The sequence below is a fragment of the Lithobates pipiens genome, unplaced genomic scaffold (genome assembly GCF_037356315.1).
Source record: "Lithobates pipiens isolate NorthernLeopardFrog02 unplaced genomic scaffold, aLitPip1_a1.2 Scaffold_28, whole genome shotgun sequence".
Classification (NCBI taxonomy): domain Eukaryota; kingdom Metazoa; phylum Chordata; class Amphibia; order Anura; family Ranidae; genus Lithobates; species Lithobates pipiens.
The window spans coordinates 138,884,411-138,907,074 of record NW_027507789.1 but is presented as its reverse complement, the minus strand read 5'-3'; the positions used below and the strand labels follow the sequence as shown (position 1 = coordinate 138,907,074).

General features: G+C 45.0%; 1 protein-coding gene across 3 annotated transcripts in view; it reads right to left on the bottom strand.

Annotated features, from left to right (window-relative positions):
- The window catches only part of CASKIN2 (CASK interacting protein 2), a 110,395-nt gene that overhangs the window by 46,551 nt on the left and 41,180 nt on the right, over positions 1–22,664 (bottom strand). The gene's annotated exons all lie outside the window — the stretch shown is intronic.

Here is a 22,664-nt window from a genome sequence, read left to right as displayed (position 1 = left end):
CTTTGGAGTGTGGGCAGAAACCAAAAAACCCGGAGGAAACCCACACAAGGACAGGGAGAACATGCAAACTCCATGCAGGGAGTGTCCTGTTTGGCATATGAACAGAAGGGGCCATCGCTTATAAGCTTTAATGTAATACTATAATTACAAGTGTCTTTTTGATGTGCTCTTCATTAAAGCGGGAGTCCACCGGGACTCCGCGTTTTTTTTTTTTTTAAAAGCCAGCAGCTACAAATACTGCAGCTGCTGACTTTTAAAATAGTGACACTTACCTGTCCAGCGCGCCCGCGATGTCGGCACCCGAAGCCGATCTCTAGGTCGTCTGTCGGGTCCTGCCGCCGCCATCTTGGGTATGGGAATCAGGAAATGGAGCCTTTCGGCTTCATTTCCCGGTTCCCTACTGCGCATGCGCGAATCGCGCTGCGCAATAAGGACGCTCCCCGCTGCCTCTGGGATCTGTGTGTTTCCCAGCAGGCAGCGGGGCACTTGCGGGAAGGGGCGGGCACTTGCGGAAAGGGGCGTAAGTTACGCCCCTTTCCACAGAGAGCTATCCCGGAAGTGGGCGCAGTTACCTGGATTATCCAGGTAACTGCACCCCCCTCCCCCCTGAAAGGTGCCGATTGTGGCACCGGGGGGGGGGGGGGGTTCCGATGAGCGGAAGGTCCACTTTAGGGTGGACCTCCGCTTTAAAGTAATACTAAAGTCTTATTTTTAACAAATTAAAATAAAAACACAACAAACATGTACTTATCTGCTCTGTGCATTGGTTTTGCACAGAGCAGTCACAATCCTCCTCTTCTTCCCAGGCCCTCCTTCGGTGTTCCTGGCTCCTCCCTCCTATTAAGTGCCCCCACAGCAAGCAGCTTGCTATGGGGGCACCCAAGCCGAGCCACAGCTCCCTGTGTCCATTCAAACACGGAGCCATGGCCCGCCCACTCTCCCTCTCTCATCGGCTCACTGACTTTGATTGACAGCAGCAGGAGCCAATGGGGAGAGAGAGTCCTGGATAACTGAGTCTCTTGTGCAATATCACTGGATCGGAGGGACCTCAGGTAAGTATTAGAGGGGACAAGGGGGGCTGCTGCACACAGAAGGCTTTTTATATCTTAATGCATAGAATGCATTAAAGTGGAAGTAAAGTTCCACATATTACTTTTACCTATAGGTAAGCCTATAATAAGGCTCAGTGGTGTCGCTTGGGGGGGTGGTCCGCACCCAGGTGACACCCACCGGCAGGGACACTGCGCCAGCGTCCGTGTTTGGCACTGGCTCACCAACTGTCTGGGTTGCCCTTGTCCCGCTGTACACAGACCAGGAGGGGGGACACTGCTGTGTATGCCGAGCTAAAGGCTGTACTGTACTCTATCATAGAAGTAGAAGGGGCACAGAGTGTGTACTGAGGGAGGTGGGGGGCTCTGTACTTAGTGTAAGGGGGGTCTGGACTGGAGAAGGGGTGTCTATACTGAGGAGGGGGGACTGTACTAAGGGAGAGGGTCTGTACTTAGCGGGGAGGGGGGTCTGTATAGTGAGGGAGTGGGGTCTGTACTAAGGCTAAGGGGGACTATACTTTGTGGAGAAAGGGGTCTGTACCAAGGGAGGGGGGTCTGTACTGAGGGAGGGTCTATACTGGTGGAGGGGGGTCTGGACTGAGGGGAAGGGGTCTATACTGGTGGAGGGTGGCCTGAACTGAGGGAGGTCTGTACTAAGGGAGGGGGTTCATATTTAGGGGAGGGGGGACAAGACTGAGGGAGGGTGGTCTGTACTGAGGGGACTTTACTTCGTGAAGGGAGGAGGGTTCTGTGCTAAGGGAGGTGGGGTCTGTACTGAGGGGGACTATACTTAGTGAAGGGGGGCCTGTACTTAGTGGAGTGGGGATCTAGACCAAGGGAGCGGGGTGGTCTGTACTCAGTGGGGATTATACTTGTGGAGAGGGAGATCTGTACTGAGGGAGGGGTGGTCTACACTTAGTGAAAAGGGGGGCCTATACTGAGGGGGAACACCATGTTTTACCGCACCAGGTGACTCCAAAACTAGTGACGGCACTGATAAAGATTACCTATAGGTAGTGTAAATATCTCCTAAACAGGCACAGTTTAGGAGATAATTAGAGCTGCAACTAACGATTATTTTCATAATCGATTAGTTAGCCGATTGTTTCGATTAATCGGTTAATAACCTTTAAAAAAAAAAAAAAAAAAGTGGGTCAAATTGACGTTCATTTTCAACCACAGTGACGGGAAAATTTGGAAATAATAGAAAACTTCTTAGTCAAAGTAATTTTCAGACAGTGTATGTGGTTTTCGTTCAGAAATTACATTCATTTTAAAAACAAGTGAAAATTTCAAACAAAATTCTTTCATTCATCAAATATTCTCATCTGAAAATTGATCTGTGTGGCCAGCAGAAGGCTCAGTACACACCTATGCAGTTTGCTTTTCATCTGTTTCTGCTGTGCGTTTTGATTTTTGCACAAGTGATTTTACTGCAATTTGCATTTTTGCATTTTTTTTGGGCAGATTAAAAAACACAAATTGCTGCAAAAACGCATTACATGAACCAATAAAGCACTATTTTGTATTAAAAGTCCCTGACCCTTTCAGATGTGAACATGTCCCATAGGAAACCATGTAAATGAACTGCAGTGCATTTCTGCAAAAAGCACCAATAAAACACATAGATGTGAACCAGGTCTAAGACGTTTAGTAACATAATGGGGTTAAAAATACTAAAATTAGCCCTTTATAGTAGAAAAAAAAGCAGATAATCACTACTGTAAAGGGGTTCTTTTATTTTACTGTAGAACAGTGAAAGTAATATTTACAGTTGAGATTTGCTATTTTTGTAGTATAAAGGGCTAATAATTTTTTTTTTTTTAACCCCAATATGTTACTGCCGATTAATCGATGATGGAAATAGTAATCAATTAATTTCATAATCGATTAGTTGTCGATTAATCGATTAGTTGTTTCAGCCCTAGAGATAATTACATTACATGCAGCCAGTGACGTCACTGGTGCATGTGCTCTGAAGGAACGGCCAGCTGTGCCTTCAGAGCCCTGTGCCGTAATCGCCAGCTCCCACGTGCATGCACGGGAGCAACGTCATTGTGGCTCCGGCCAGTCACAGAGCCGGAGCCTGCGAACTCGGAAGCAAGACGGGTGAAGATGGGAGTCCACTGCAGCTCTGAGATCTCGGCACGCGAGGGATTTGTTTTCAAGGCAAGTTTAACATAATGTGCTCGTATGCATCGCATACTAGCACATTATGCCTTTACCTTGAAGGGTGTTACAAAAAAACAAAACAAAGTCCAGTGGTTTACAACTGCTTTAAGATAAAAAAAAAAAAAATCTTCTCCCTTTACAACCACTTTAAAGCAATATTAAACCCAAAAGGAAAGATTTTAGATATTGCACCTTACCAATCCTTAGATGCGGTTGCTGTATTCATTTTCTCGTTTACACTTTTTTCCACCTGGTGATCCTGCTACCGTGTTTCCCCGATAGTAAGACACCCCCGATTGTAAGACGTATCGGGAGTTTCAGAGGGGTCGGCTAATATAAGCCGTACCCCGAAAGTAAGACATATGTCTTACTTTCGGGGAAACACGGGGGTATTGCCGCCTCCAGTGACGTACGGTACTAAGAGTGGGGCGGGGGGTGCGGGCCGCACCCTGGGGGGGGTGCCAGGCCAGCGCCCTCCCCCTCCGACTGAAGAGACAGCGCCGTTTTGATCAGTCTCGGCCGAGCAGAGTGAAGCCGCCTCCCCCTCCTCTTGTATGGCTACACAGTGCTGTGTATGGAGGAGGAGGAGGGGGAGGCGGCTTCAGTGAAGCCGCCTCCCCCTCCTTCTCCTTCATGGACAGCACTGTGTAGCCATACAAGAGGAGGGGGAGGCGGCTTCACTCTGCTCGGCTGTGAGTGACAGCCGCTGCCCGAGACTGATCAGAACGGCGCGACGCAACCACAGAGAAGGGGATTATTGTGCCAGGTCCCGGATCACTGCCGACAGGTGTCACTGGCTCTGTGTCCTCCCGGGAAAAGGTCAGTGCTGGTCATACAGAGAGAGACCAAGGAGGGGGAGGGGGAGGGGGAGGGGGAGGGGGGGTGTGAAGAGATTCTCTGCAGCTCTTATTATGTAACCGCAAGATGCAGCTGAGGAGGACTACAAGTCCCAACATACCGGGCTGTGTGGGCTTACAGTTCTCCTCTGCTGAGCATAGCAGCTTTGTATGCTTGGACTTGTAGTCCTCCATAGTGCAGCCTTGCATGCTGGGACTTGTAGGCCTCCTCTGTAGTACAGTGCAGCCTTGCTTGCTGGGACTTGTAGTCCTCTTCTGTAGCGCATAAAATGCATATACACTAAAAAACAAATTTTTACCATTTTTCATTGTTTTACATGTTATGCAATGTTGTAACAAGACATTCTTGGCACTTCCTTTTATAAAACTGTTTTGTGGTGAATACAATACTGTTCAGGTTGTTAATAAATGTTCATTTTATGGTTAAAACAAAAAATTCGACAATTTTTTTCCAATATAAGACATACCCCGAAAGTAAGACATAGTGGGGCTTTTGGGGATAAAAAGAAAGTAAGACACTGTCTTACTTTCGGGGAAACACGGTAGTAACACATTACCTGTCTTAGGGTATCTACATTCTGGATGAAGGTGAAATGGAGACACCTTTGGACAGCAGCATTGTCAGTCTGGGGAGAGGAGAGTGTTAGATGGACTTGACTAACTAAAGCTGAACTCCAACCAGGGGCGGACTGACAACTCATGGGGCCCCCGGGCAATAGGAGATTATGGGGCCACCAGGCAATCAGAGATTATGGGACCACACAGTATACAATCACACAGTATACACAGACATGTTTCTATTGGCTGAGAAGGTACTGGAGAGTAGGGGCAGCTATAATCTCAGGATTTTTAGACCAAAAGGATGTCGGTAAGGGATATTTCAGAGACAGATGTTAAAAAAAAAAAAAAAAAAAAAAACACACAGATTTTTACATACTGTCCCTGGTTTTACTGAGGCTGGCAACCCTGATGGGGCCCCCTATTGGCCTGGGGCCCTCGGGCAGCGCCCGAGTGGCTGAATGGTCAGTCAGCCCCTGACTCCAACTAATACTTTATAAGCAGTTACAGCAAACTGTTTTTGTTTTTTCTTCCTTTTTGGATAAGGGTTTTACATCCATAAATAAAATCTGATCATTGTAAGCACCCCTGAAAGTGTTAAATGGTTTGTCTCAACTCTCTAACTGGAGAGGTTGATCTGTCTTTTTTGCTATTCAGCATTGGCTAATTTAACTGGCAATTGCAACACTGTGCGAAAAAGTGGTAAAAATGTTATTGGCATATAAATAGAGTTTTCTTTTGGTGGCATTTACTCACCACTGGGTTTTTAATTCTTTTATTACCGGTATATAAATGAATAAAGACCGAATATTTCTGTTATAAAAGTTTGCATACAAATAATCTTTCTTTATAAATTCTGGCCAAAATGTATTCCACTACATTTCTTTGGTAAAAATAACCAAATCTGGGTATATTATTTAGTCTGTAGGAAAGTTATAGAGTCCATAAACTATGGTATATATATCTGAAAACCGAAGTTTTTTAAGTCATAATTTTTTAGAAAATTACAAAAATTACATACATTTTTTTTCACAATCGTTTTTTTATTATATATGGTCACCGATGCAGTACAGCGTCATCATATAACTGGAACCCTGACTGATGAAATGTAAATTATTTCGTTTAAGCATTTTTTTTTTTTTTACATACTGTCATCAGAGAAGTCCAGTGACACCATAGTGACTTTGTTGTGACACCATTATTGTTTATAACAGGGATGATTACTGTTATAAGCAATAGTTTTAGCTGTCATTAATGGCTTTCATTCATGAATGATGGCTGTTACTATTGTGATGCTGTGATTGGCTACAGCTAATCACATTGGACAGGGTGCTGCGATTGGGCCAGGTACCATGTGATCACTGTGGGCCAATCACAGCATCACAATAGCAAGCACAACAGTCATGAATGGAAGCCATTCATGACTGTTGTGATTACATTGTAATCATGTGATCGTTATGACCGTTCATAGCAATCACATGACACCATGGCAGCTCACAGCAGCCAAGTACTGAGTGCTGCGAGTGTGTAGCGTTCACAGGATCGAGCCAGTGCACATGTGCGCAGTGACGTACCAGTACGCTGCTGAGCTTGTAGATGCTCCTGCACCCAGTAAAACTATGGTGGTGGGAGGCAAGTGGGTAAAGTTGAAAAAAAAATACCAGACATATTGGCAGGTTCACCAGGTGAAAATACAGAGGAAAAAACAGCCTAAAAAATAAAACGAATACAGCCATCTCATGGAAGAATTTGTAAGTTGCAATTTTATACATTTGTTTTTGGGTTTATTACGGTTTTTAAAAAAACAGCAGGTGATCGTGTCATGAAGGTCCCTGTGCAGGCACTTCCATTTAATGGATGGCAATGGTCTGATGCCGTCTCCCAGTTGCTTCCGTTCCTTATCGCCCTCTGTCACTCATTCTCTTAATGGATACTACAAGCAGCTGTGCTGACATATATTGTACAGGCATGTTCCATTGCCGTCACCTCCATGAGAAATGCCATGCTGGTCTACATGTAGACAGAAAGTGTCTGCAGGAGACAAGCAGTGCTAATATGGAAGAAAGTATAAAAAAAAAAGTTAAGAAAAGAAATGACAAGCGTTTCGGTCACGTAATGCTTTAGCGCATTGAAAGTGGTTGAGTGGTTGAGTTAGGATGTGTTCTGTAGAAGGCTTGTAGTCTGCAGCCAGTAGAAGGGTGTCACCCATTGGTCTGCAGGGCTGGGACAGGAAAGGGGTCATGTAACTGCTCAGAAGGATTTGTCATCACACCAGCTTTCCACTTATACGGCAGGATATTATCTCAGACATGTAGATTCACTAGAACAATTGGATTTGTAGGCCCCCCACACCCACAATCTGATTAGGAACATTTTCCCACAATTCATTGCACCCAGACCAATAGGATAAGCAGTGGAAGTCTTCATATAACTGGATACAGTTAGGATTTAAAAGCAAACAGAACAACACTTTCCCCTGGAATCTTATTTTTTTAGCATGAAACTGAAAAATGAGAGCAATAAAAACAAAGTGCAGACAGCGAGCGGCATGACCTCATGGATGATGTCCGATGCTGGCCGACAACAAAGCCGCACTGAGGTTTGGGCAAAAGAAAACGCACAACATTCCATCTCCGCTCAGTTACCAGCAAATTCCATGGAAGCAAAAATCCTATTTTTTTATACATTCCTTCTCAAGTTTTGAAAATATGTTTTGTACATTATTGTAAACAATTCAAATGTAAAAGTAAGTTAAACTTCTCCCTTGTATAGGACTGCAGACTTTTGCTCGCCTTTATTCGGCTCCTACTGACACCAACAATCTGGTACAATTACTGCCACTGACACCACTGATGGGGCACTATCCTGCCTACCAATAGCAATGATGGGGCACTATTCCTCCCACTAATACCAAGGATGGGGCACGATTCCTGCCACTGACCACTGATGGGGCACTATTCCTGCCACTGACACCACTGATGGGGCACTATTCCTGCCTACCGATAGCAATGATAGGGCACTATTCCTGCCACTGACTACAATGGTGGGGCACTATCCCTCCCACTGACACCAATGGTGCGGAACTATCCCTGCCACTAACACCAATGATGGGGCACTATTCCTCCCACTGATCTCAATGATGGGGCACTATTCCTCCCACTGATACCAACAATAGGGCACCATTTCTTCCATTGACACAACTGATGGGGCTCTGATCCTTCCACTCGCACCAACAATGGAACACTATTCCTACCAATAATAGGGGACTATTCCTTCCCCAAATACACATTTGGGGCATTGTTCCCATTGGTCCCTTGTATAGGACTGCAGACTTTTGCTTGCCTTTATTCGGCTCCTACTGACACCAACAATCTGGCACAATTACTGCCACTGACACCACTGATGGGGCACTATCCTGCCTACGGCGCGCTCCGACCCACGGCTGGGCACTTAAAGAGCAACGTACAGGTACGCGCTTGTGCCCAGCCATGTCATTCTGCCGAAGTATATGTGCAGGAGGCGGTCCTTAAGCCGTTAAGTGAAAAACTGAAATTGTACAAAATATACTATATTATTTTTATTATTATATATACACACCTACACACCTGGGAGGAGATTTACTAAAACTAGTGCACGCAGAGCCTGGAGCAGCTATACATAGTAACCAAACTAGCTTCCACATTTTAGCCTATGTTCACATTGGAGGCGGGTTTGAAATTGTGCGAGTTCAGCCGAAATCAAAATTTTAAACCTGCATTTAAATTACAACTTCAGGGGCGATTTGACAGACATTGGTGCGGGTTCATGCACAGATGTCTATTCAAATCGCCCCCCGAAGTGCTCAAAAGTAGCGCAGGAACAACTTTTGGGAATCGGTGCGGTGTGGCAACGCAAAGACCGCATCACACAGATCTGGGCGGTGACGTTACCAGCAATAGGTTCCGATTTGGCATGCAATTTGACATGTTAAATCAGCCCAGTGTGAATGTGGGCTTAGGGCCGGTTCACACAGGGGGCGACACGAGGCGACACGACTTGCCGTGCTGCGACCTGACAAGTCGCCCCCGTTCTGTACTACGGAACCGTTCTAAGAGGAGCGACTCGAGTCGCTCCGACTTAGAAAAAAGGTTCCTGTACTACTTTTGGGCGACCTCGGGGCGACTTGCATTGACTTCTATACAGAAGTCATTTGCAAGTCGCCGCTGAGGTCGCGGCAGGTCGCGGCGCGGCAAGTCGTGTCGCCTCGCATCGCCCCCTGTGTGAACCGGCCCTCACGGTCAAAGATTAATTAAACAAGCTGAAGTGGAAGTCGATTGATTATTATGCACAGCTGCACCAGATTCTGTGTGCACCAGTTATAGTAAATCTCCCCCCTGGTGTATGTGTGCCCCTCTCTACTGTCGTCTGCACTGTGCTCAGCAATTTATAAAAAGAACCAGTATGAAGGAATGACCTGAATGCAACATTTGAAATATAGGTTACTCTAAATATATATATTTTTTTCATGTGTGTTCGCATTTGTGTATTTTATAAATCATAGCCTTTATCATTTTCAAGTACTTCCATATGAAGTGCCTGGTTGATCCTGCCAGTTTTCCTTCCTTCTGCTAAACTGACCCCACAATACACAGAAGCTGATCTGTGTTAGCATATTCAGTTTTCATCCTTTGGCTGGCCATTCAGAGGTACACACCATCACCCCCCCCCCCCCCCCATCACAGCCTGCCTCTGGCACAAACCCACCTCCTTCCAATCACAGCCTGCCTCTGGCACAAACCCACCTCCTTCCAATCACAGCCTGCCTTGAAAACACACCTCCTTCCAATCACAGCCTGCCTTGAAAACACACCTCCTTCCAATCACAGCCTGCCTTGAAAACACACCTCCTTCCAATCACAGCCTGCCTTGAAAACACACCTCCTTCCAATCACAGCCTGCCTTAAAAACACACCTCCTTCCAATCACAGCCTGCCTCTGGCACACAGCCTCTCCCACCCACAGCCTGCCTGGGGAACACACAGTCTCTCCCACCCCCATCACAACCTGCCTTGCAAAGGCACTCTCTCCCAATCACAGCCTGCCTCGCGAACACACCCCCTTCCATTCACAGCCTGCCTCGAACACACCCCCTTCCATTCACAGTCTGCCTCGCAAGCACACCCACTTCCATTCACAGTCTGCCTCGCGAACACACCCCCTTCCATTCACAGTCTGCCTCGCGAACACACCCCCTTCCATTCACAGCCTGCCTCGCGAACACACCCACTTCCATTCACAGCCTGCCTCGCGAACACACCCACTTCCAATCACAGGCTGCCTCTGGCACACACCCTCTCCCAATTACAGACTGCCTCGCAAACACACCCCCTGCTCAAGCACAGCCTGCATCTTGCCCCAGGCTGAACAGACAAAGGAATACAGGCCAAGTAAGCCCACCCCAACCATCAGGAAGAAGAGATGTATGGTCACATGACAGAACTTTTAACCTTGTTAAAAAAGGTAAAAAAAATATTATTTCTGAAACTAAACAAAAGCAGATCTATTGCCTGCATTGTTATACCCGTTATAAATAGTCCAGAACATTGTATGTGCACAACTACTTTAATATGATAAATGCTGGGAGAATCAGAGGGCAGTGAAGCAGCGGCTGACATCCTTCGCTTCCTTTCACATGTTCTCCGTGTTTCCAGCGGCTGCGCTTGTCACATTATGCTTTGCGCAGAACATATCTGCTGTACGTTCTTCCATGAGCTCACACTTGATATTTGTATTTGATCGGTGCACAGGATGTTCGTGTACATCCCACATCTCCTGTTCCTACATGTCTGCCCTTTGACTTGAAGTACAAAGATATTTTTCCAAGGATATTCAGCTGTAGGTAACACAATCAGCTCCCTGCTGTTCGCTCTTCAGTCTATTGTTTGTGGTCCAGCTTTGCCATTGGCTAGTTGAGCAGTGGACTTGGTCATAGACGACTGAAGGAAGGAAGATATCTTTGAATAAAAAGGTATTTCCTAACAAACGTTCTGACCTCAAGGTTTGCACATATACAGATTTACCCAGATTTGGTAAAAAACTGGGATAAATCCAAGTCTCTGAGTCAACTGGAAAACCGAGCAACATGGAAATCCTGGCTCAAACTTTTCTACTAATGCTGGTCAGTGCCTGCATCTGATTGGATGCAGGCAACGTTTGGCTTTCATTGGGGGCACTCGCTGAAGAGGAGGGGCATGGAGCGCCAGCAGGGGACCCCAGAAAAGGAAGATTGGGACCTGCTCTGTGCAAAACCATTACATAGAACAGATAAAAATAAAAGAAGAAGGTTTAACAGCTTGCCGACCAGCCTCCGTCATTCTACTGTGGCAGGCCAGCTCTCCTGCACAAACCACCGTAGGTGTACGTCAGTGTTTGCACAGGAGATAGAAGGCGCATGCCCGCCTCGAGCCGCGGGTTCCAACGTACTCACTTCCAACGTGTTCACCGGCGACCTGCGATTGTGGTGGCCAGGAGGCAGAACGGGGAACTGTAAACAAGGCGATTCCCCCGTTCTGCCAGACGACATGCCAGAGATCTTCTGTTCCCATTGATCGGGAACAGTGAACTGTGATCTCTGTCATGTCCCTGGTAGCCCACCCCCCCCCCCCCCCCTACAGTTAGAACACACCCAGGGAACACATTTAAACCCTTAATTGCCACCTAGCGTTATCCCCATCCCTGCCAGTGTAATTTTTACATTGATCAGTGCATATTTATAGCACCGATCAATGTAATAATGTCACTGGTCCCCAAAAAGTATCATTTGGGGTCAGATTTATCTGCTGCAATGTCGAAGTCCCGCAAAAAAAAAAAGGGGGGGGGGGGGGGGAATATATAAAAATCACAGATCACCGCCATTACCAGTAAAAACAATAAAAATAAATAAAAGTCTCTAGATTTATCCCAGTTTGTAGACCCGATAAATTTTGCGCAAACCAAATCAACATACACCTATTTACCAAAAATATGTAGACGAATATACATAACAAAATTTAATTTTTTTTTCTAAAATGGTCTTTTTTTGTTTATACCGCAAAAAATAAAAACCACAGAGGTGATCAAATACCACCAAAAGAAAGCTCTATTTTTGGGAAAACTTGTTTGGGTACAGCATAGCACGACCACGCAATTGTCAGTTAAAGCGACGCAGCTGTCACGTGTCACACAATTACTTCTGTGACATGTGACAGGTCCCTGAAGATTGCCTGGCCACTAGCAGAGCGCAACGCGCCCATGCACAGTGCGTGCTCAGCCGTGAAGCCGAAAGCTGTCACGACCGGGTGCCCACAGTGGATATGACGGCGCCGGCGGAGAGGAGGGGGAGAGCGAGGCTTCGGGCAGCCTGCATCGCTGGACAGTGCGACAGGCGAGTGTCTGATCATTAAAAGTCAGCAGCTACAGCTTTTTGTAGCTGCTGACTTTAAAGGGCCAGTTCACACCAGATGCAGTTCCATGCAGTTCTGTTTTTTCTGCACCAATAGTCAGTTCTGGTCAATTTCTGCACCAGAAACTGACTTCATGGTGTGAACTAGAGCCATTGGAATACATGGAAAACACTGTGCATGCATTTTTATAGTGCAGAAAAAAAAAGCACACAGAACTGAACGGAACTGCGTCTGGTGTGAACTGGCCCTTAATGAACTAAAAAATGTGTGGAACTCTGCTTTAAGTATCTACTACTTCCAGCCGAGCGAGGAGTGGAGGTGGGCGTTCGGACAGTCCTTCCTTTTCCTTTGTCTCCTCTTCCCCCTTTTCTTCATTCTTTTGTTCCTTTCCTTTCTTTGTCTTCTCTTCCTTCCAATTCCCCCTTCTCTTTCTTGGATTCGCTCTTCCCTTTTCATTTAGTTGAGTTTCTTCCACATTATGTATACTCAGCCCAAGTCGGCAAGCCAGCAAGTGGTGGCAAAGTATGGGTTCTAATGTTTCCTTTGGTGGGGGGGGTTCTGAGTGGGATTGCCGTTTTCTCTGTGAGAACCCCTTTTTCTTATGTTGAATTACTAATCTATATGAAATCCCTTTGTGTCGGAAATAACTGGTGGTATAATATTCGATTTCTCTTTTATAGCTGTTCTTAATGTTTTGATATGCTCCCCCTGCAATGTGGACCCTATTATAAAATTTTCAATAAAAATATTGAAACAGAAAATGAAACGCTGAAGTGCCAAACACGCTTGGCATTTAGGTTTTTTTTAGGCCCGTTTAGCAGCATCAAATGTTTGTTCTGTCAAAACTCTGCTGCTCCTGGATACAATGGCAGAGGTTTTTTTTCCCCTGCCACTAAACTAGAGGCAGGAAAAAAAAACGAATTCGACTTACCGGTAACTCTTTCTAGGAGTCGTCCAGGACAGCACTAGAGAGATAAGGCTCCACCTCCGGAGGCAGGAAACACATCATCAGACCTTTAAAGAACGGCACCAGTCCCTTCTCCTTCAGTCTTTAACCGAGAACTTCCCCGGAACGGCTTCCGAAACGCAAACACTCGTCCAACATTATAACAGCATATAGGGAGGGAATCCCCGCTGTCCTGGACGACTCCTAGAAACAGAGTTACCGGTAAGTCTAACTGGTTTTCTCTAATCGAAGTCCAGGACAGCACTAGAGAGGATCAAAGAGAACTTACCAGATTGGGGGGGGGGGGGGGGGGGGGTGACTACCACTTAGAGGACTTTTCTACCAAACTCTTGGTTTTGCGCTGAGATGTGGTCCAATCTATAATGTTTCATGAAAGTTGAGTAGTTTGACCACGTTGCTGCTTGACAGATTTGTTCTGGTGTCGCTCCAGCTCGCTCTGCCCAGGAGGCCGATCCAGCCTCCTCCTCCGGTGGAGGAAACACAAAGACAGAGAGAAGGGACTGGTGCCACCCTTTAAAGGTCTGATGATGTGTTTTCTGCCTCCGGAGATGGAGCCTTATCTCCCTAGTGCTGTCCTGGACAGACTGGACGACTAGAGAAAAACTACCACCAGACACCCCTAGGAGCAGCTGTAAAAATATGTCCCATGTGCATGAGGCCTAAATCAAAGTGGCAGCTCACAGCTTTCCCAAAATATTATTGCGCACATCAGGCCAGGGGGAGACAGTCATTCGCAGACCACACACCATGGCCATTAGCAGGGTTCAGATAGGACAGGATTCAGAGATCTGAAGGTAGCAATGATAAAGGTGCTCCCAAGAGGAAGTTATGAAAAATGGATGCAAGGGAGGGGAAGCCCTGCCACTGGACACAGCATGCAATCTGCACCCAACTGCCCCCAATTGGCCTGAAGTATGTCGTCAAACGTTGGAACATTATAGGGCCTATTTCACACTGGCACTCTACATCAGTGGATGACAGGTCTGTGTCCGCTCCGCTAATGCCGAGCGAAAATGGACACAGCCCACTTTCCTATATGGGCAGTCAGATGTAAGCGGACCACCTGTTTACATCAGTCTGTCATTCGATCCGTTTTTAGCAGACACGATCAGATCGAGTGTTGGCAGGTGTCAACGGACACATGTCCTTTGACCCCTGGCAGCTTCCTAGAGGGCAATGGATGGTCTGATAGTGTCCACCTAAAAAACTGACAGGCGGACTCAAATGGCTAGTTGAGCATTTTAGAGCTACAAGCAGAAAATCTCTCAGGTGTGAACGGGCCTTAATGCTAATACTCGGGAGGCGACACCACTTCTGTATTTTGTGACTGCTACACTTGACTCTCACAGTGGTCACATGACCATGAGCCTGATTTCATGGCTCCCAACCAGAAGCCTTGACCAATAGCCGTTAGTGATAGCTCAGTCATTGTGCTGGGAGCATGCAGTGACTGCACTCTCAGCATAGAACCTCACTTATGCATATGCGTAGCAGCTAGGTGTCAAAAGCCCATCTTTCTTGCTGAATAACACTGCAATATACCACAAAATAATGCCCTGATTAAGACAACAGTAATGACTGCTGAGGGTGGATGGAGATCAAGAAAACTGCATTGTCCTCCATAGGGGTATTTTTGTTTTTTGGAAGCGGTTTTTGGCTTTAACCTGGCAAAAACTCCCTGAAGCGAGCATGGGCCTCCTTCCCCTTCATGGACACTGTGCTCACCTTTCCCCTCGGTAAACCTGGGCCCACGTCAGAGGAAAGCAAGATGGCGAGCAAGCAGAGCTGAGTGAACATTAGCTCACTGATCTGCTTGAAGCTGAATGAACCCAGAAGTGCCCAGCTCTGAGCATTTCCACGTTCAGTGCTGTCAAGGCCAGGCCATTGCACCATGTAAGCTGTAGGGCCTTTACTACTTAAATGTTTTTTAGGAAAGTTAAAGTATATAATACTTTTTGTACTTCATTTGGAGCATGCCCACACAGGCCAGGTCACAGGTTAGCAGAAGCGGCACTACCATTGGGGTTGTTGACCTTGTGCACAGGTCACAGAATGCCATAGTCACCCTCCAGGGCTAAGCAGGCACTTGTTTATAGACAGTAAGGCAGTACAAGCTTGCCTTATACCCGACTTGTTTTTAGGTAACAGTGCAGTTAGACAAGTGACTTTTTGTTTTAGGCGGAAGTTGTGCCAGCTCACGTAACCAAAGTGGTTAGTTGACTTAGAGCACAACAGTGTTTTTACTGTTCCAGGTTTAAGGTGACTATGGTGTGATCTCCTGCCCAACAATCACAGCAAAGTCTCACTCTGACATGTCACTATACAGCTGGCAAAGGTTTAGACTGGAGGGTTTATCCTGTGAAGAGGAGGATTCGAGAACTGTCTTCATGGGGATCTTCATATAGGGAATGGATGGAGAGTTTATACAGGGAAAGGAAAGGAGTCTATTAAATACATATTGCCACATATCTTATTTACCCAAGTGCCGGTGGGCAGAACAACCAGGCACCGCAATGTACTTCCTAGTATGCCACAACATACCCCAGGTATATCATAGATCAATGCTTCTGGCACTTACCTGATTAGCAGTGATGAGATAATGAGCGAGTAAAGAGTATACAATTGTGTTTAAAAGAAATTTGCAGAGAGACTCCCAAGTCCATGGATGTCTGACCCTCATTCAATTGCCCATGAGTTAATGGGGCTGCCCGGTCCATGGACTTGGGAGTCCCTCAGGGCAAATTTCTCTGTATACCCTTTACTCTGGTATTCAAAGTAAGCGTGAAAAGCATTGAGCTATGATTTACCTGGCGTATTGCATGAATGCCATCTTTCTATTTATTGCTCTTTTGTTTGTTTGCTTAGGCACCTTTGCCAATTTCCCCCGACGAAGATATGTCGTTAATCAAAATGCGTTGGGAATTTGATGAACTATAAGAAAGTTCTCATTTTAAGATACTCTTGCTCCTATACATTCACTGTAACAAAGGGTATTCCAAATTCAATCTTAGATGCATAAGAAACCAGAGTTATATATTTAACTGGATGTATAAATAAAATGTAACCTTTTCTCATTTGTTGTTACTTGGCTGCAGTAAAGTCCCAGGAGACAGATTCCTCTTTGCCCAATTTTGTAGAGACAGGGCAGCCCCATTAACTCATGGGCAATTCACTTTATCTCTGAGATTGTCAGCAGGGTACAGCCAATGATTATGGTTGCATGCCTGCTGATGTGGCCAATTACAGCACAGAGTTCTGTGTTGACAAACACACAAACCAAGTACACAGATTGATCTGGCTGTTTCTTCTCTCTGAAATCAACTCTGGGTTCAGGGAGAAAGTGCAGCTCCATCTGTGAGTAAAAGCAACACAAATTTGACTTGCTAGGCACACACTTAACCCCTTGATGTTAACTCCTTCCCAGCCATGGTCATTAGTACAGTATTATCATTGATCACCGTCACTAACGATGACAGCAATAGCTAGTCAGTTAATGACCCCCTCCATCAGATTGTCCACCACCCTATTACAGTCTTGCCATTAGTTGCCGATCACCACCACTGCTAATATACAGTGCGTTGAAAAAGTACTCATACCCCATTGCAATTTTCCACATTTTGTCATGTTACCACCAAAAAACATAAAAGTATTTTATTGTGATTTTGTGTGATAGACCAACACAAAGTGGCACATAATGGTGAAATGAAAGGAAAATGATGAATGATTTTCAAATTTTTTTACAAATAAAAATCTGAAAAGTGTGGCATGCATTTGTGTTCAGCCCCCTTTACTCTGATACCCCTAAATAAAATCCAGTGGAACCAACTGCCTTCAGAAGTCACCGAATTAGTAAGTAGAGTCCACCTGTGTGTAATATCAGAATAAATAAAGCTGCTCTGTGAAGCCCCCAGAGGTTTGTTAGAGAACCTTAGTGAAAGAACAGCATCATAAAGGCCAAGGAACATATCAGACAGGTCAAAGATAAAGTTGTGGAGAAGTTTAAAGCAAAGACAGGTTATAAGAAAGATTTGCCAAGGTTTAAAACATCTCACGGAGCACTGTTCAATCTATCATCCAAAAATAGAAAGAGTATGGCACAACTGCAAACCTACCAAGGCATGGCCGTCCACCTAAACTGACAGGCCGGGCAAGGAGAGTATTAATCAGAGAAGCAGCCAAGAGGCCCATGATAACTCTTGAGGAGCTCAGGTGGGAGAATCTTCCAAAGAACAACTATTAATCGTGCACTCCACAAATTTGGCCTTTATGGAAGAGTGGCAAGAAGAAGCCATTGTTAAAAAAAGAGGCATAAGAAGTCCCATTTGAAGTTTGCCATGTGGGGAACACAGCAAACATGCGAAAGAAGGTGTTCTGGTCAGATGAGACTACAATTAAACTTTTTGGCCTAAAAGCAAAACACTGTGTTGCGGAAAACTAATACTGCTCATCACCCTGAACACAGCATCCTCACCGTGAAACACGGTGGTGGCAGCATCATGTTGTGGAGATGCTTTTCTTCATCAGGGACAGGGAAGTTGGTCAGAGTTGATGGAAAGATGGATGGAGTCAAATACAGGGCAATCTTAGAAGAAAACCTGTTAAAGTCTGCAAAAGACTTGAGACTGGAACGGAGGTTCACCTTCCAGCAGGACAACATCCCTAAACATACAGCCAGAGCTACAATGGAATGATTTATATCTAGGGTTGCACCGATACAGAGTATTTGCACAAGTATCGTTACTCGTGCAAATGCACCGATACCATTTTATTTTTACAATAAGTAAAAGTACAGATACTTTTTTTTTTTTTTTTTTTTAGTACTCGCCGTTACCAATTACCAATACCTATCACAACCGTTTTGTTTTAACTTCAGCTGTCAGCAATGGTACAAAGCATTGAAAAGTTATTTACAAATTTAATAGATTTTTTTTAATTTAGCGCTTTTTCAAAGGTGAAACGTGTAAAATTATTCACTAATAAAGCAAACAAAAAAATAGTTTTAATTGTTTATGATTTATAAAATAGACGTGTACAGAAGAAAAAAAAGCAGGAATATAATAAAATGGAGAATAGGGAGTCAATTAAGACTGATTAGAATAAAGTAAGGGTTATTAAGTGGTTAAACAGAGGAAACATTTGTTCATCCCTTTGATCTGCAGATGAAGAAACAGAAATATACAAAAAGAAACAAGGTTTCTTTTTATTTTAGTGTTTCAGGGCTGAGCAATGTTGTTAATAAACATTGCCGGCTGCTTTTTTTTTTTTGACAGCTCCAATTACCGGACTTCAACACTGGGGAGACCCACTGACAACTCAAAGAACTGAGCCTGAAAGTATCGGTTTCAGGTATTGGTGCATTTGCACAAGTACCGATAAGATAAAAATAGTGCTGCGCTGTATAAATTATATAAGAGACTAAAGTGCAAAAGTGCTCTGTGATAAATACACTAAATACGCACTTCAACACAAGATAAAGTGCATATGAATTGACACATGTAAACTTGAACAATAGTAAGGTGCATATGTCATGCACTGGTCATTATTGAGCCTTAATAGACCAATACAATATGATCACAGTGATAGTAAAATAATGTGATGAAATTGTCCAAAACAATAAATAATATATCATAGGTGAATAAAATAAATGTGTCAGTGAAAAGTTCCTTTTTTCCCCAAAATTAAAGAGGAAGTAAACCCTGATGAGTTTACTTCCTCTTTGATTCCCTGCAAAGGTAAAGCATAATGGACTACTATGCATCGCATAGTAGCCCATTATGTGTCACTTACCTGACACAGGAGCCAGCGATGTCACCGCTGTCCCCTGTAGTCCGGAGCATCCATCTTCTCGGTGGATCTCGCTGCTCCGCCGCTGTCATTCAGCGAAGCCGTCACTCCCGCGCATGCGTACGGGAGCCGCCACTCGCGCCATATCGCTGTTGACAGTGGCGCGCACAGTGCGCCTGCACGCTGCTGTCTACGGCGCATGCGCCGTAGACAGCGGTGCCCGTCTTTCGGCAAATATCTCCTAAACCATGTAGGTTTAGGCGATATTTCTTGGACCTACAGGTAAGCCTTAATCTAGGCTTACCTGTAGGTCAAAGTGGTTTGTAAGGGTTTACAACCACTTTAACCTCCCTGGCGGTATGATTCATTCTGGTTTTAGGTGCTGAAAGCGGTACAATTATTTTGCATGGAAATTTGGCGTTTTTATATTGTAGTCCTGTAATTCTTAGGAATAACTCTCTTAAATCTGTTCAAACCAGAGTCTAGCAGACATCCCGGGTATGATAAAGTTTATAATACAATAAAGAATAATAAAAAATATTCAATAATGTAATCAAATCCTAAAACACTGAAAAAGGGACACTTTTTGGTTGCTATGGACAATCTCCAAATTTCAGGCAGAAAAAAAAAAAACAGTATTTATAATATAAAAGTGCATGCAGGGCACTGCACAGACCACTAGGGACAAAGGGGGTGTGTAATCTTTTAATACAGTACTGTAATCTGCAAGATTACAGTGCTGTGTGTGTTTTCTGTCTTTTTACTTTTTTTAATTTGGCGCCGATCTCCGCTCCCGTGCGCCGTAACGTCGCAGGGAACGGAGCTCGGCGGCATTCGGCACTGTGAATCGAGCGGAGGACAGCTCAATCACACAGCGCAGAGGACATCGCTGGATCCAGGGGACAAGGTAAGTAACTCTCTCTGTGTCCTCCCCTGTATCCAGCGATGTGATCCCGAGTCTGGTTCGGGGTTACCGCTTGTAATAGTAAAATCCCAACCCGAGCCAGACTCGGGATTACCGCCAGGGAGGTTAAGGTATGGTGCCGCATAGATGGTGACTGTATATCAATAATGGTGCTGATGGTCACTTTCTGCAGTGAGGTGCTGGAGACAAATGGCTTCTTTTCTTCTTGTGAAGCTAAGTGTATGGGTGTCCCCTTACCTTACTGCTGTAAGGTAACAGCATGTAAACGTATCTTTTGTGATGGAACCATTGCATGTCCCCAGAGCTGGAGAGGATATGTCCTGTTCACAGACAGCGTTCCCTTTTTATCTTGCTGGGGTGGGTGAACCTCCCTGTGCTCTGCCCTTCATCGCTCTCCCACCACATGACGCCTGGATCATGTGACCTCAGAGGTCACCATCACCAGGTGCCGTGTTGAATTGAACAAATAAGTGACTAGTCCCAAAAAAAACAAGCAAAATGCTGTTTGCGCTTTTAAGTGTTTTCACAAAATACACCCCAATACCTATAAATAATACATATAACAGCACAGTTCATACATAAACCATATGCATATAAAAGTAAAAATAAACACAAAAATAAAAAAACTTCTCATTAGTCACTTTACTATATGTGCTATAAGTGCCCTTAGCACCACAGTGTACTAAAAACACACACACACACACACACACCCACGACTGTGTTCAGTGAACCTTCACCTCTATACTAGAGCTGACCAATTAATGGTTAAACAATCGAGATCGCAATTCTACCCCCCTCACGATCTTAAAACAGAATTTCCTCGGTTCTCTGCTCGCTGCTGACAGCTGTAAAAAATAAAACAAAAAACAAACAGGCAGCCTGCTCAGTTTATCACAACATCACTTAGGTGGAGATAAAGAGAAACATTGTAACATTTAGTTATTTTAGATCAAAAGGATGAACTTCTGCCTGTAAATGAGGGCAGTTTAACCACTTAAAGACCAAACCTTTTTCCGACACGTGTTGCTCACACACACATACAAAAAATACACTAATCACTTGCCGACCACCCGCTGCAGTTATACTGAGGCACGATGGCTCGGCTGTGTGAATCGCTGTACCGGTATGGCGATTCGTGTACTAGGTTCTGTAGGCGCTCACCGACTGGTCAGCGGAGGAGCCAATCAGTGGGTCCGTCGGCCTGTGATCGTTCCCCACATAGATAGAATGGGGATCTGCCGAAGTAAACAAGGCAGACCTCCGTTCCGACAGGGGATTACACTGAGATCTGGTCTTTCTGCTATGCAGGAAGAAGGATCTCTGTTATCCCAGGCAGCCCCTCCCCCATACAGTTAGTAAACACACCCCGTTAAAGAGGAAGTAAACCCTAATAAAAAAAAAAAACTACGGCCAGAGCCGCAATGACGTCACTCCCACGCATGCGCGCGGGAGCCGCCAGTAACGGCACGTAGACTGAAGCAATGGCACATAGGTGTCATTGCTTCAGTTTGCCCCATTGCGCATGTGCCCGATGACATGGGCACATGCAGGGGATATGTCCTAAATAATAATAAAAGGTTTTACAGAGAGCACTATGGTTTTACCCCTTTTTAATTTCATGATACTCCTTGTGCCTAATGAGTAAAAGTTCACTTGAACTACACATAACTGGATCCAGGAGGAGGAGGAGAGATACTGAGACATCCAGAGGAGGAGTGTAGAAGGTATATGAGGCTCTGTAATGGGGTGTGATACTGTACATGAGGTAAGTGGGCACTTTGTATAGATTTGGGGGTTTACTGAACACAGCCTTTGAAGATTTTTACAGTCACGCGTGTTTAGTACACAGTGGTGCTAAGGACAATTATAGCACATAGTCAAAATGACTAATGAGAGACTTTTATTTTGATTTTTTTATGCATATGGTTTATGTTTGAATTGCGCTGCACTGTTATAGGAATGATTACTTTTAACATGTTACGTGTTACACTCATATTCAGGGCACAACATGTAACATGTTACAGATGGACATGGACATGGACCTGCCCCCCACTTCCCCCATTCTGACAGCCAGCAGTGATCTTCTCCCCCCCCCCCCCCCCCCCTCCCCCGCTAGCTGTCAAATTTTACAACAAATGCAGCCGTGCAGGGCTCCGTCCACCAGGCCAGGTCATCCATTCAGGGTGTTCTGTGAATGGGAAAACTACAAGAAGTTGCTGCAGCATGGTATATGTAGTACACCCTCATTCTTTTCTATTCTCCCGAATTTTCCAAGAATGGAATTCAGCTTCCAAGCTGAAATTAGACAAAATCTACCTTTGCATCAGAGGCCCCCTGCACTACAAGTGTTAAATGCTGGTTTAGTCTAGGAACTAAGAAAAGAAGGTGCAATTACCCCCCTTATTTCTGGCTCTGGAAGGTTCCCTCCATCTATGCAACTGGTCCAGCACTGCCACCTTTCTAATGCGATTCAGGCCACAGTGGCACACGCCCACATAGCCTCCACGTACAATGCAGGGTTGATAGCTCTTTACTGTACGTGAGGACGCCGAGGGACTGCCCACAGCCTGGAGCTTCAGGCAAAAGAGTAAACTTTTCACAAGCACCTGCTGTGTGTTTACATTAGATGGCTGACAGCCTGTCAATAGTCTGCTCTCCATGGAAAACAGCAGATGTTTTGGTGCCTCTGTTAACCTTAAAAATGAATTTCTCCACAATGCTGATAACTACTGAGATGAATGAGGAATGGTTTTGTAGTCATTATACTATGGGTTTATTTCACATAGCATGGGCACAGGTTCACTGTAAGTGAATATCAAAAACACTGTATAATGTAGGTCTTGACTCGGATTTATACAAAGATCTCACAAAACGAAACTATTTCCGCCCTACAAAACTAAACAAAATTTCCACGTGTCAGCAGACAGATTA